This window comes from Bacillus rossius, chromosome 1, assembly GCF_032445375.1.
Source record: "Bacillus rossius redtenbacheri isolate Brsri chromosome 1, Brsri_v3, whole genome shotgun sequence".
NCBI classification, from domain to species: Eukaryota; Metazoa; Arthropoda; class Insecta; order Phasmatodea; family Bacillidae; genus Bacillus; species Bacillus rossius.
This window is the reverse complement of record NC_086330.1, coordinates 10,935,769-10,946,890: the sequence shown is the minus strand read 5'-3', so window position 1 is coordinate 10,946,890 and position 11,122 is coordinate 10,935,769.

Here is an 11,122-nt window from a genome sequence, read left to right as displayed (position 1 = left end):
TTTGGTTCGTTACGTTCTACGATCTTGCAATATATATATATATATATATATATATATATATATATGTGTGTGTGTGTGTGTGTGTGTGTGTGTGTGTGACGTTCTAAAATCCGATTATGTATGTTACGACACGTTACATAATCCGGCTTCGATCGGGCAGCTCACGTTTGGGTTTTTCCAGCGGATTCCTGGCGTCCACACGTCAGCACTCCAATGGAGCATACAGAGCACAACTACAGAGCGGCGCTCTACTAATTCAGCGCCACACGTGTGCTGTATTTCAGTTATCCTGAATTTTCGTTAAAACATTATTGACTTTCTACAGTCCGGCCAAATCGCTTATCCAGTTTAGTCGCGTTCCCAAATGTGCCGGATTAATGAAGTTGTTGGTGAGGTTATGTAATCTCGTAGCCACTCACAAAATCATTACTTCCTACTACATTTTTTTTTCTTATCTGAAAAGCACTTCCAAGTGCCCACGCTTTATTCAGTTACCGATAGCGGGCATTAACTAATCCGGTATACATACATACACGTTTCAATTTTATTAAACACTTATACAGCCAGAACCGACCGATAAACTTTAAAAATTTAACAATCCGTGACTTTAGAACAACATATTCGTTTATTGTAATGATACTGCCTGAGACCCCTATTTTTTCTTTGTGTTTGCTTTCATTTTGGTGAATACATTTACCTCTTAACATGGGGAATAAGTTGAGAACAGTCACCTAAAAAATAATTCTCTAATCTGCCAAGTACGAGTGTGTATTAGAGTGTGATTGTCCGAAATAAGAAAGAAAATTTAAAAAAATAATTTTTTTGGTGGTAGCTCTAGTTTTTGAAGTATTAAGACTAAACATTTTTTTTCCCGCATAATGCTTGTATATTCAGTTTAAGGCATAAATACTATATACCTAGAGACCGGAAAAATTCGCGAATTCATTTCGCGATAGGCTAAAATACAAATAGTTATACCTCAGTGCTGCCTCTGCTATTGGCTCACAACTCACCTAGATGTCTCTGGGCCAATGAGAAACACCCAACCAAAGCTTTATCGAATCACAGGCTGCTACGTTGGGACGTCTCACAAGACAGCAGCCAATAAGTGGGTGGCATTTGACCGAGCGTACGTAGAACTATGGAGTTCATCCTAAAGGTCATTGAACCCGCGAATTTTTCCGGTCCCTATATATACCGTGGGCTTAGTGGAAAAAGTTGGTAAGTCCACTTACGTGTGAAAATGAGTTAACTTCACAGATGAAGTTGTAAGGGCAATATCTTCGCCAAGGAAACGTTTGGAAGTCCAAATAATTAATGATTGTGGACATTTTCTTCTAGCTTTATTTCGGCAAGTCCATTATAACGCTATTCTAGGCAAGCAAAACTTGGTAAGTGAACTAACAGTCTTTTTCCAGAAATTGGACTTACCGACTTTTTCCACTAAGCCCACGATATATCACATAGAAAAATTATTTCTTCATGTGTAACATCTTAGCGCTCGGTATACGGCATTTGGTGGGCGTAGTTTAGTGAATGCGATGGAATTGAAGGAACTGAAATGTGTAGCAACATTGGTACTGCCATCTATTTCGGATGACGTGAACCAAAGTTCACAAAGACAAATGTATATGTTAAAAATAAACTATTTAATGAATTTAATAAGAACAGTATTTTAATAAAAATACTTTTGTCAAATATTAGTTACAAAGCTGGGGTTTAGTTTTTTTTTCAAGTATTTTTCGATATTATCGTAACAGTTTTACTGTAGCTTTAGTTTGAAATCACGGTAAGCTAAACAAATAATTTAATATTTGACGTAGCTGTTTTGGCAGCAAATTTAAGGCCAATTGAGAAAACTACGTGTGATTTCCCGTATGTTTATTACGCTCAGCATTACATATTTTTAAAGATTTCTGCATTAAATTTTAAGCCCAAGTTCTGTATCATGATTGTATTTGCAACATGAAAACACTTTAATTTGTTTTTATCGAGATTAGATGTAACACATCTCTGTCAAATACTGAAAGACTTGTCCACATATATTTAAAAAAAAAATTAAACATAGCCATAAACTTGGAATCATGTTGTTTTTTAACAGCGCAAGAATTTTGGTAAACTGCCCAGTAGTTCTTGAGTTATATTCTTGCAAACTAAGAAACTTACAGTCTCTTTATAATATTGGTACAACTAGGTGAAGTGCCGGCTCTGATAATGTTGCTGCATTCACAAGGGTTTGTCCCGCACGTGCGGTGTAGACAACTTGTCTCTGCGTGGCTTGCGCCTGCAGTGAGGGAACTCTGCAACTCGCATATCCGTCCGGAGTTGCGGGCTGCCACTATCGCCTGTCGTCAGATTTGTTCCATTACCATATACGTGTACTTTCTCGTGTACTTTGTAACAATCAGGGTCATGGATGTATACGCAAAGTTATTAAATCCTGCAGCAAAGTAATAAATATGCTGACGTAATGTGACGCAAAACTTTGGAAGGAACTTCATCATTGTTTCCCTAGGCGATGTTTTGGCTGGTTTCACTCACCTCCCACCAGATATATGTGGTAGACATGTTGGATATTTCTGCTTGTTTCCTTCGATGTTCCTTAGTTTCTTCCGTAGTCTCAAGGTTAATGGAGCTCAGAATATCACAACATTCAACTACCTGTAAGCTGAGGTCGCTCGGGACGGACTTCAGCAACCAACTTGCGATACTACAAGAAATATATTGTAACTTTGTACAACTCATGGGTACGGTTCTTTTTGCATGCATAAAATACGATTTTAGTACATATTATTGTGAAATAACCGAAATAATCTGAAACGATACAAATGGAAATGAAATACATCCATATATGCCGAAATGAATCGGAAACGTAATACAACAAACAAAAACACATAATACAATACAAATAAATTGATTTGTACCCAAATGTAATTAAATTAATAAAATGATGTAAAATTACATGAAAAAGCGTCAAAAGAACCCATTTATAGTGAAATAAGTTTCATTTAATAGAATCGATTTTCAATTATTAAATGCTTGAATTGTGAAGAATTTAATCAAAGGAAAGAACTAAAATCAGTGTAAATGTTACCTTATTAAACATATGTGAAAAAACCTAAAAAAAACTTAAACGATACAAATGGAAATCCACATATACCTAAATGAAACGAAAATCGGCAGATATACCTGATGTTCCAGACAAGCATATTTTATTTAAAACAATGCAAATGATCATTAAACATACAAAATTTAGAATTCATTTGGTTGTGTCATGGTTATTAATGTGCGCAGTTATTGCTGCAGAGCTATTCAGGGAACGGTTCTAAATTACTTTAGCCATGGGTCAACACAAAGCATAAATGAGAAAACTATTTTGTAGTGATATTTTTTTTTCACGTACATGTACAAATTTACATTTATCTGTAAGTTTACATGAATATTTATGTTCCATTAACAAAATAAAATTTACGGTGCACCTATCCTAAACTATTTTCTCTCATTATTTTAATTAAATCCATAATCATCAATTGTTAATAATATTGTATATAAATCAAATAAGTAACTATTTTTAGAAAATTAAAGGACTATTTTTATGTAAACCCTAGCATGACCTTAGATCATGTAATCGTCATTTTTACAGTTTTAAAATTTAATTTTTTATGTGTAGCCTTTGACATGCATCATTACTTACGTACATAATTCGTTAATCAGTAAACATTTGGGTTTACCATAATTAAATAAGCATTAGTTTGTCAGGGTTTTTTAAAAAGCTATAAAATAAATATGTTTTGAGTTTATGAAACAACAGTTGATGAACAATTAACGATGTAATGAGTAATTTAAAATGTTGAGCAAACACACTGTATTATTGAAGTGAAGTAATCTAATATACCTTCCCCTGAAAGCGCGCACATGTGTGTGTGTGTCTGTGTCTGTGACAGAGAGAGTGTGTCGGATGGAGAGGGGGGTGGAGGGGGGAAGCTCGCCAAAGGAAGGGTGCGTTTTCACGGTCTCGCGGACCGCGACAATGGCGTAAGTGGTCCGAGGCGCTGGCTGCTCGCTCGAGAGGGGTTGCAGGGTTGGTGCAGCAGGGGGTCGAAGGGGTGGTTGAAGGACCTCCCCCGCCGTCGAGGCAACGAGCCTGAAAATAACACGAGGGGAACACGAGGAGGGGGGGGGGGGGGTTGTGGGTAACTGGCAAGCAAGGCTCACGTCAGCACAATGGCTATTCAGAGCGCGCTGGACGGGGTTGGTCGGCTGGATCTCAATCACGTGTGCCCTCGCCGCCAGAACACCACACGCTGTTCGCACTGATCTCCAGGAGTGGAGGTCAACCTTACTCTTCCGGCCGAGTGAGAGAATCGTGCGGCGTTAACCAAAAAAAAAATTGTTATTAAATAATTTCATCTGACTCCAGACTATGGTTTCAGAACCTGCAGAGATATAAAAAAAAAACCGGGGGTGGTTGTCTGTAAAGTCGGTTTTCGGACGATTATTTTACGTGATAACGTCATAAGAAAACATTGATGAAAAATTGCATACTTTTAATTTTCAAATATTATTTACACTTTTTGCAAATTTAATTAAAATAATTTTTTTAACTATGATCGCGAACAATTAGTTTAAAAGCCCGCCTTTACCTGTTTGATATTGTAGAAGTTTTTTCTAGCACGGTGGTTGGTCGGTTCTTGCATACCCGGCTCAGGCGGAACGTGACAATTTTTCGTGCGTGCAACCGGTGTTCATCGATTTATAAGACGTTATCACGTCAAAATAAACTGCAACTAAACGCAACACTTTGAAATTTTTTGGCTATTTAATGTTGAAATAAAATTTTGACTTTCCCAGCGCGATTAAAGGCTTTTCATGCTCCCGGCCTAATTAATTTTGTTTCGGAGTTGTAAAATGTGAGTAGGTTGTATATTTGATATTCCTTGTTTTGCCACAAAATTCATTCCATCACTGCATCACCTCACTGTGGTGACCTTCAACTGTCTCTAAAGATTTCATGTCGGGGAGACGTTATAAATATAAATCATAATATAATTCGTTCCTCAATCCGCTCTCGGCTCCCATTTCAGGCTCCCAGACTCTCACACCGACACAACATGGGCACGCAGAACTTAAGTCTAAAGCAAGCGCAGGAACACAATACCAGGCTTGTGTTACACACATTTTACCGTTTAAAAACATTCTCAAGCCTCGTGTTAGATATCACTTCCTATCCGTCGTACAGTATTTCAGCAATCCACTGAAATATTTTGATGACGATAGTAACTAATTCCTTGGCGTAAAAGGGCATTTCATATTTTATTTTTTCACTTGCGTGATGTAAAAGAACGATGTATTGTAGGTGATACTCTTGCTTGCCGTACAAAGGCATCATCAGCTTCACGAAACGATTACAATGCCATCTCGTGTTGGGCAGTCCCACTAGTATTCAAATGTGCAATTAAATTTTGTTATGGCTAGGAGACTTCTATATATTTATTCAGTGGTATCACCAAATACATGATCAGAACTAAATAGAACGAATGAAATAATTGGTTGTAATTGAGATAATTATTTAACTATGTGGAATATGGTCCAATAAAAACCGCAAAATAGTTAATAAGTTATGTTCAAATATAATGTTGGTGTAGGCGTAAAAGGGATAGAGTAACTATTAAGAAACAGAGATTAAATTCATAAAGAGTTTGTTTTATAATGATTACTAATGAATATAGCAGGGTGATTCCGAAATGGTACAACTTAGTGAACCCTGAAAACGAAACGAAAAAAACTGTCGCGGGCACAAAGTGAGAGTGTAGAGGAACAGAATGGCTGAAAGAGCACTGCAGATAACAGAGGTCACAGAAGACGGCCACAAAAATAACGGAAGGACCAGATAAACGAGACAACGAAGTGTAAAGGAAGATAATGGAATACAACAGGATAACAGAATATGTGATAGAATGCAGAGAAATTTTGGGGGAGGTGGCTGATGAATTGCTGAAACGGGGGAGTTGAAAGATAATGTTGTACATTTTATTATTGTTTATTATTAACTCCTTCTATTTCAACTGTTATTATCAAGTCTACCTTGTGGACATTTTGTTTAAATGTTTATGTTCTGTAAACATTGGACATGTTTGCATGTTTTTATTAGTATTTTACAAATATATACTATTTGGAATCTTATTTACGTTAACTTGTCTATTTATGTTGTCAGAGTATTTATTGAGTTTGAGTATTTCAGCGATCCATTAGCCAGAAGTTGTCTTTTTGACTTTGGTTTTCATTTATCTACATATTTATCTTGTTTGATTAAAAATTCAGTTTTTAGCTATGACACGGGTTCAGCACGTGCTTTTCGAATACATTTAAAAATAAAAATAGAAAAAATAATAATTTGCAGCGTCTCAAAGTGATGATATATCGTAATATCTCTGTGAACTGTAAGGTTCCAATAAAAAAATTGGTTGTCTGTAAAGTCGGTTTACGGACAATAGAGTAACGTGAAAACGTCATAGCAAAACATTGATGAATTGATTGCATACTTTTATGAATAAAATGAAATCATTTTTATTTTAATAATAAAAGAATAAATACTTGAAATCATACTAGTAATCAGATTTTTAAAATGAAAGATTAATTAACCTTTATTGCCGAAATTGTTGTTGTAATAAGCAATGAAAACCACATTAAATTTTCGTTTAAATATAATTATGAACAAGTTTTCATGTAAATAAACTATAGCATAATCAAATATCTAACATAACCTTTTATTACTGCACTCGCCGACACATGCTACTTTTTTTTAATAATAAGAGAATAAATACAGCGCAACGGGACAATGTGCGTAACGGGACACAGCGTAACGGAACAATGTGCGTAATGAGACACTTTTTCGTGCGTGCAGCCGGCGTTCATCGATTTATTAGACTTTGTCACGTCAAACACCTTTAAGTTGATATTTGGGTGCCCACGTGTTAGGTTGTAACTGACTATTCTTAGTTAGTTAATTAAAAAAATTGTTTGAACACACGTACATGCGACAGTGCGTGGAGAAACGTGGCTTGCGGAGTGCCGCTGTCAGCTAATGTTTGTAGTGCTAATGCGCGTGTGTGCGTGTGCGTGAAGTAGGAGGAACTCCTTGCTGTTGACGCAAGTCCTCCGCCCTCCCACAGCCGCCAGCCAGCGGTGCGTGCGTGCGTGCGGGCAACTTGTACACGCGCTTCTGGCCCTCTGGGCGGTTAAGTCCGCTCCAACAAGACCACCCCACCCCCCCCCCCCAGACGCGGCGCTGCGACTGCGCCCCGGGGAGTGCTGCTGCAACTTGGCAACACCGCCGTGGCCAGGGCCTCCCTCCGCGCTGATGAACTTCCCTTGCTTACACGGCTCTATGAACCAAAAAGAAAAAAAAAAGTGGACACGAAACTTACCGTGGAATTCTTTAAAAAAAAAAAAAAAACCTAGCGAGATGAATAACTGCAAACCGTAGTAGCTTGGCTTCTGGGTCGTAGCCGCGAATAATTCACGCGACGTTTCGGTCGATTATTGCAGTTGGTATCTGCTCCCTGGTGATGGCGATTGCAACGTCGACCGAAACGTCGGGTGGAATATTCGCCAGGGACAACAAGGCTACAACCCAGAAGCCAAGCTACTTCGGACAATGGCCGTGAAAGCCTGCGAACATTTTCAAATGCAAATTGTCTTTTTGAACTAAATTTCTGGACGCGAATCACACGTAGTTTCCGCACCCGCCGCTAGAATTCGCTGCCGGAGCAGCTACGTTCAACTATTGAATGATTTTACTAGCAGACCGAAATTTTAAGCTTTATAATGGAAAGGCTTTGATAAAAGCGAAAAAGGCTTGAAAAAAATACTAACTACCACCATCTTGTTAAAACTAAACAGTTAATACTACAAAGTTTCCCTTTGAATTTGTGAACTTTGGTTTCGCGCCATCCGTCCCAGATGGCAGCACCGTGGTTACACATTTCCGTTCCATGCGACTTCCGCTCCATTCACGAAATTATTTCTACCGAATGCCGTTTACTGAGATCTGAAATGTTACACATTAAACACAAGCGAGATACCACCATTTCAATATTTTGATTATGCTCTACTAATTTACGCAATAAAAATAATATGGTTGAGGGAATAATAAATATTATACGAACCTGCAACCCTCCAATACTAAGTGGTTCATGGTCAGGGTTGTGTATGTGTTACTAAAGCTAGATGATATTAGAAACGCTCGTTGGTGCTTCTAGCGCGGTATCGCTTCTAAGCGCAAGGCTGTAATGCAAGTTTCTTGTGTGCTTTCGAAATATTTCTACCGGCTTTTTTGTGCCAAAATATGGTAATATGTTATACTCTGAAAGTTAATGATAATAATCACAATACAGTATTTTAGTTTGGCAGTCACTATGACAATTTAATTTAAAATATCAATTAATGCTGGTGCTCATAGTTATTTAAGAAATTTTGTTGACAAATGAAGTTAACTAAAACAATGTAAACACGCGTTTTATCATTTTCACCTCAATTTAAATAATTAAGTTCGGTATATTTTGGTGTGTTGTTAGTCGGGGTTTACCCTCTTCTAAAAATATATCTTAGAAACGAAATACGGAAACAGAACTACCCCCCCTTGCCCTCAACGTATTCTTATAAGTGCATTTCATAAACAGACCCCACTCGGGTATGTTGAGCATAGTTTCTTCTGAAGCTGGACAAAACCGCATGTCTGAGCCTTGTGTCGACGACGGCTCAGAGATTGTAACCGTCTTACAGTTTTCAGCACTGGCCAGCCAGAACACTGGTCACCCGCTGTCTCATCAAAATTCATTTTCAGCAATATTTTATAGTTTTGAGAACAAATTAAAACAATATGGATATTTACAAGCTTCATGCCTAACTTTTTATATTAAAAAAACTTTGATTTTTTTAAAATTTAAATGGTTTTCAGATCCGTTAAAGATTAACAATATAGATTTTTCTTATTTATAAGACGTCTAAATTTTAATTAAAGGTATGTTAACGTTTTGTTCTTAAATAGTTACAGTTCTGTTCATCAAAAAAAATGGGGGGTAAAGTTTAAAAATTGATAGATTTAAATTGAAATAGTTAAGTTCGGTATAAAAGTAGCTTGGCTTCCGGATTGTAGCCGCGTCCTTGGCGAATAATTCACCCACCGTTTCGGTCGACATTGCAAGTCACCATCATGAGGTAACTTGCTCCCTGATGACGGCGACTGCAACGTCGACCGAAACGTCAGTGTGGAATATTCGCCAAGGGACGCGGCTACAACCCTGAAGCCAAGCAAGCTACTTCAGACGATGGCCGAGCCCTGATGGGCGCGTACGGACGAGCCTGACTCGTGGTGCGCCGACAACCACCCCCCAACCCCCTCACACACACACAATCACTCAGCGGTCTGTGTTCGATTCCCGTCCGGCCCGCCGACCCGGGAGACGCACGTGCGCGCAACAAGGCGCGCCTGACGTCTGTGGCCCTCCAGCAGGGAGGGGTGATGGGGGGTGGGGGCAGTAGCTGACCTCTGACCCCCGGCACACCCGCTGCTAATTACCTCCTCCCCTTGGTCGGTCATCTGGGGGCGGGGCAGGGCCGATGTGCGTCACGCAGCCCTTCGGCGCGAACGGTCCTCGGAAGCATTGTCGCCGCCCGCGAGATAAGGGCCAGGGGGCCCCTTTGTCCTCTCTCCTCTCCAGCATTGATGACGTCATGTGTTCCTTATCAAACCATCGGGACGGTGCCGACTTGAGCCAGGGTCGGGGAGACGGGAACAGACGCCAGCTGTCATTGGTAGAGACCTGAAAAATTCGCGGATTCATTTCGTGGAATGATACAATCCAAATAATTATATCTTAGTGCTGCTTCTGCCATTGGTTCACTGGAGTAATGAGGACCAATTAGAGACCCTCACTCTTATAAGTGTCGAATCACAGGCTACCCAGTCGAGACGACTCACAAGTCAGCAGCCAATGAACAGTTGGCATTTGCCCGAGTGTGTAGAGGATAGTGGAGTCTATCCTGGAGGTCATTGAACCCACGAATTTTTCCAGTCTCTAGTCATTGGAAACCTGCTGTGTTCTTCGGCGTTGTCAACGTTGTGTTGTTACAAAAAACCTGTTTATTTTAATCGTTGTGTTTGTATGTTTGCTGCGTTGTCTGGGTTTGTTGCTTGACTGCATTTACTGTTCTTGTTGGAACTGTCTGGTCGTTGTTAGCCCACTGTGTTTGACATTCCTCTTAATATTTAATTAATAAACTCCTTCCACGGAATTCTTGTGCTGCCTGATTTTTAATTATCGAATGTGTTTGTCTGTACTATCGTCGTTGTGCTGTCCTTAATACCTGTTTAGTTTATCGTTGGGTTTATCTGTTTGACATCAGCTGATTTAGGCTTGCTCTCTGTGGGTTTAGGTTTTCATTTTTATTCATTATTTTGCATTATTGAAACTTTTGACGTGACAACGTCTAATAAAACGACGGACACCGGCTGCACGCACAAAAAGAATGACGCATTGTCCCGTTACGCACATTGTCCCGTTACTCGGTGTCCCGTTACGCTCATTGTACGCTTGCACCGCATCTTTCTCTCTTCCACTCGATTGGAACAACCATTGATTTGAATTTTTTCGAGGCACATTAAACTTGAAACACTCCTATTCGTTTCCTACTTTTCCTGTCATCGTCCTATCCTTAACAGAATAACACAGATTGGAAGAAATTAAATAGCAAACATGTATGAAAGTTATAGTTAAAATAATCTCTTCGTTAAAGTAATAAACATATTTGAATTAATGAGTGTTAATAAAAGAAAATTTATCAATTACATTGTAGATTTCATTTCACTCCTTCTTTGTAACTATCTATACAAAATAGTGATAATTCAATAAAAATTATTCAATTTTATTCATAAAAGTATGCAATCATTTCATAAATGTTTTGTTATGATGTTGTCACGTTAAATTATCGTCCGTAAACCGACTTTACAAACAACCAATTTTTTTTCTTGAAAAACAGTGCCAAATTGCAATGGCGTTTGTCAAACATACGGGATTTTGTTTCGCATGAATCTGCAACGTAAAATTATATGCAACTTTCA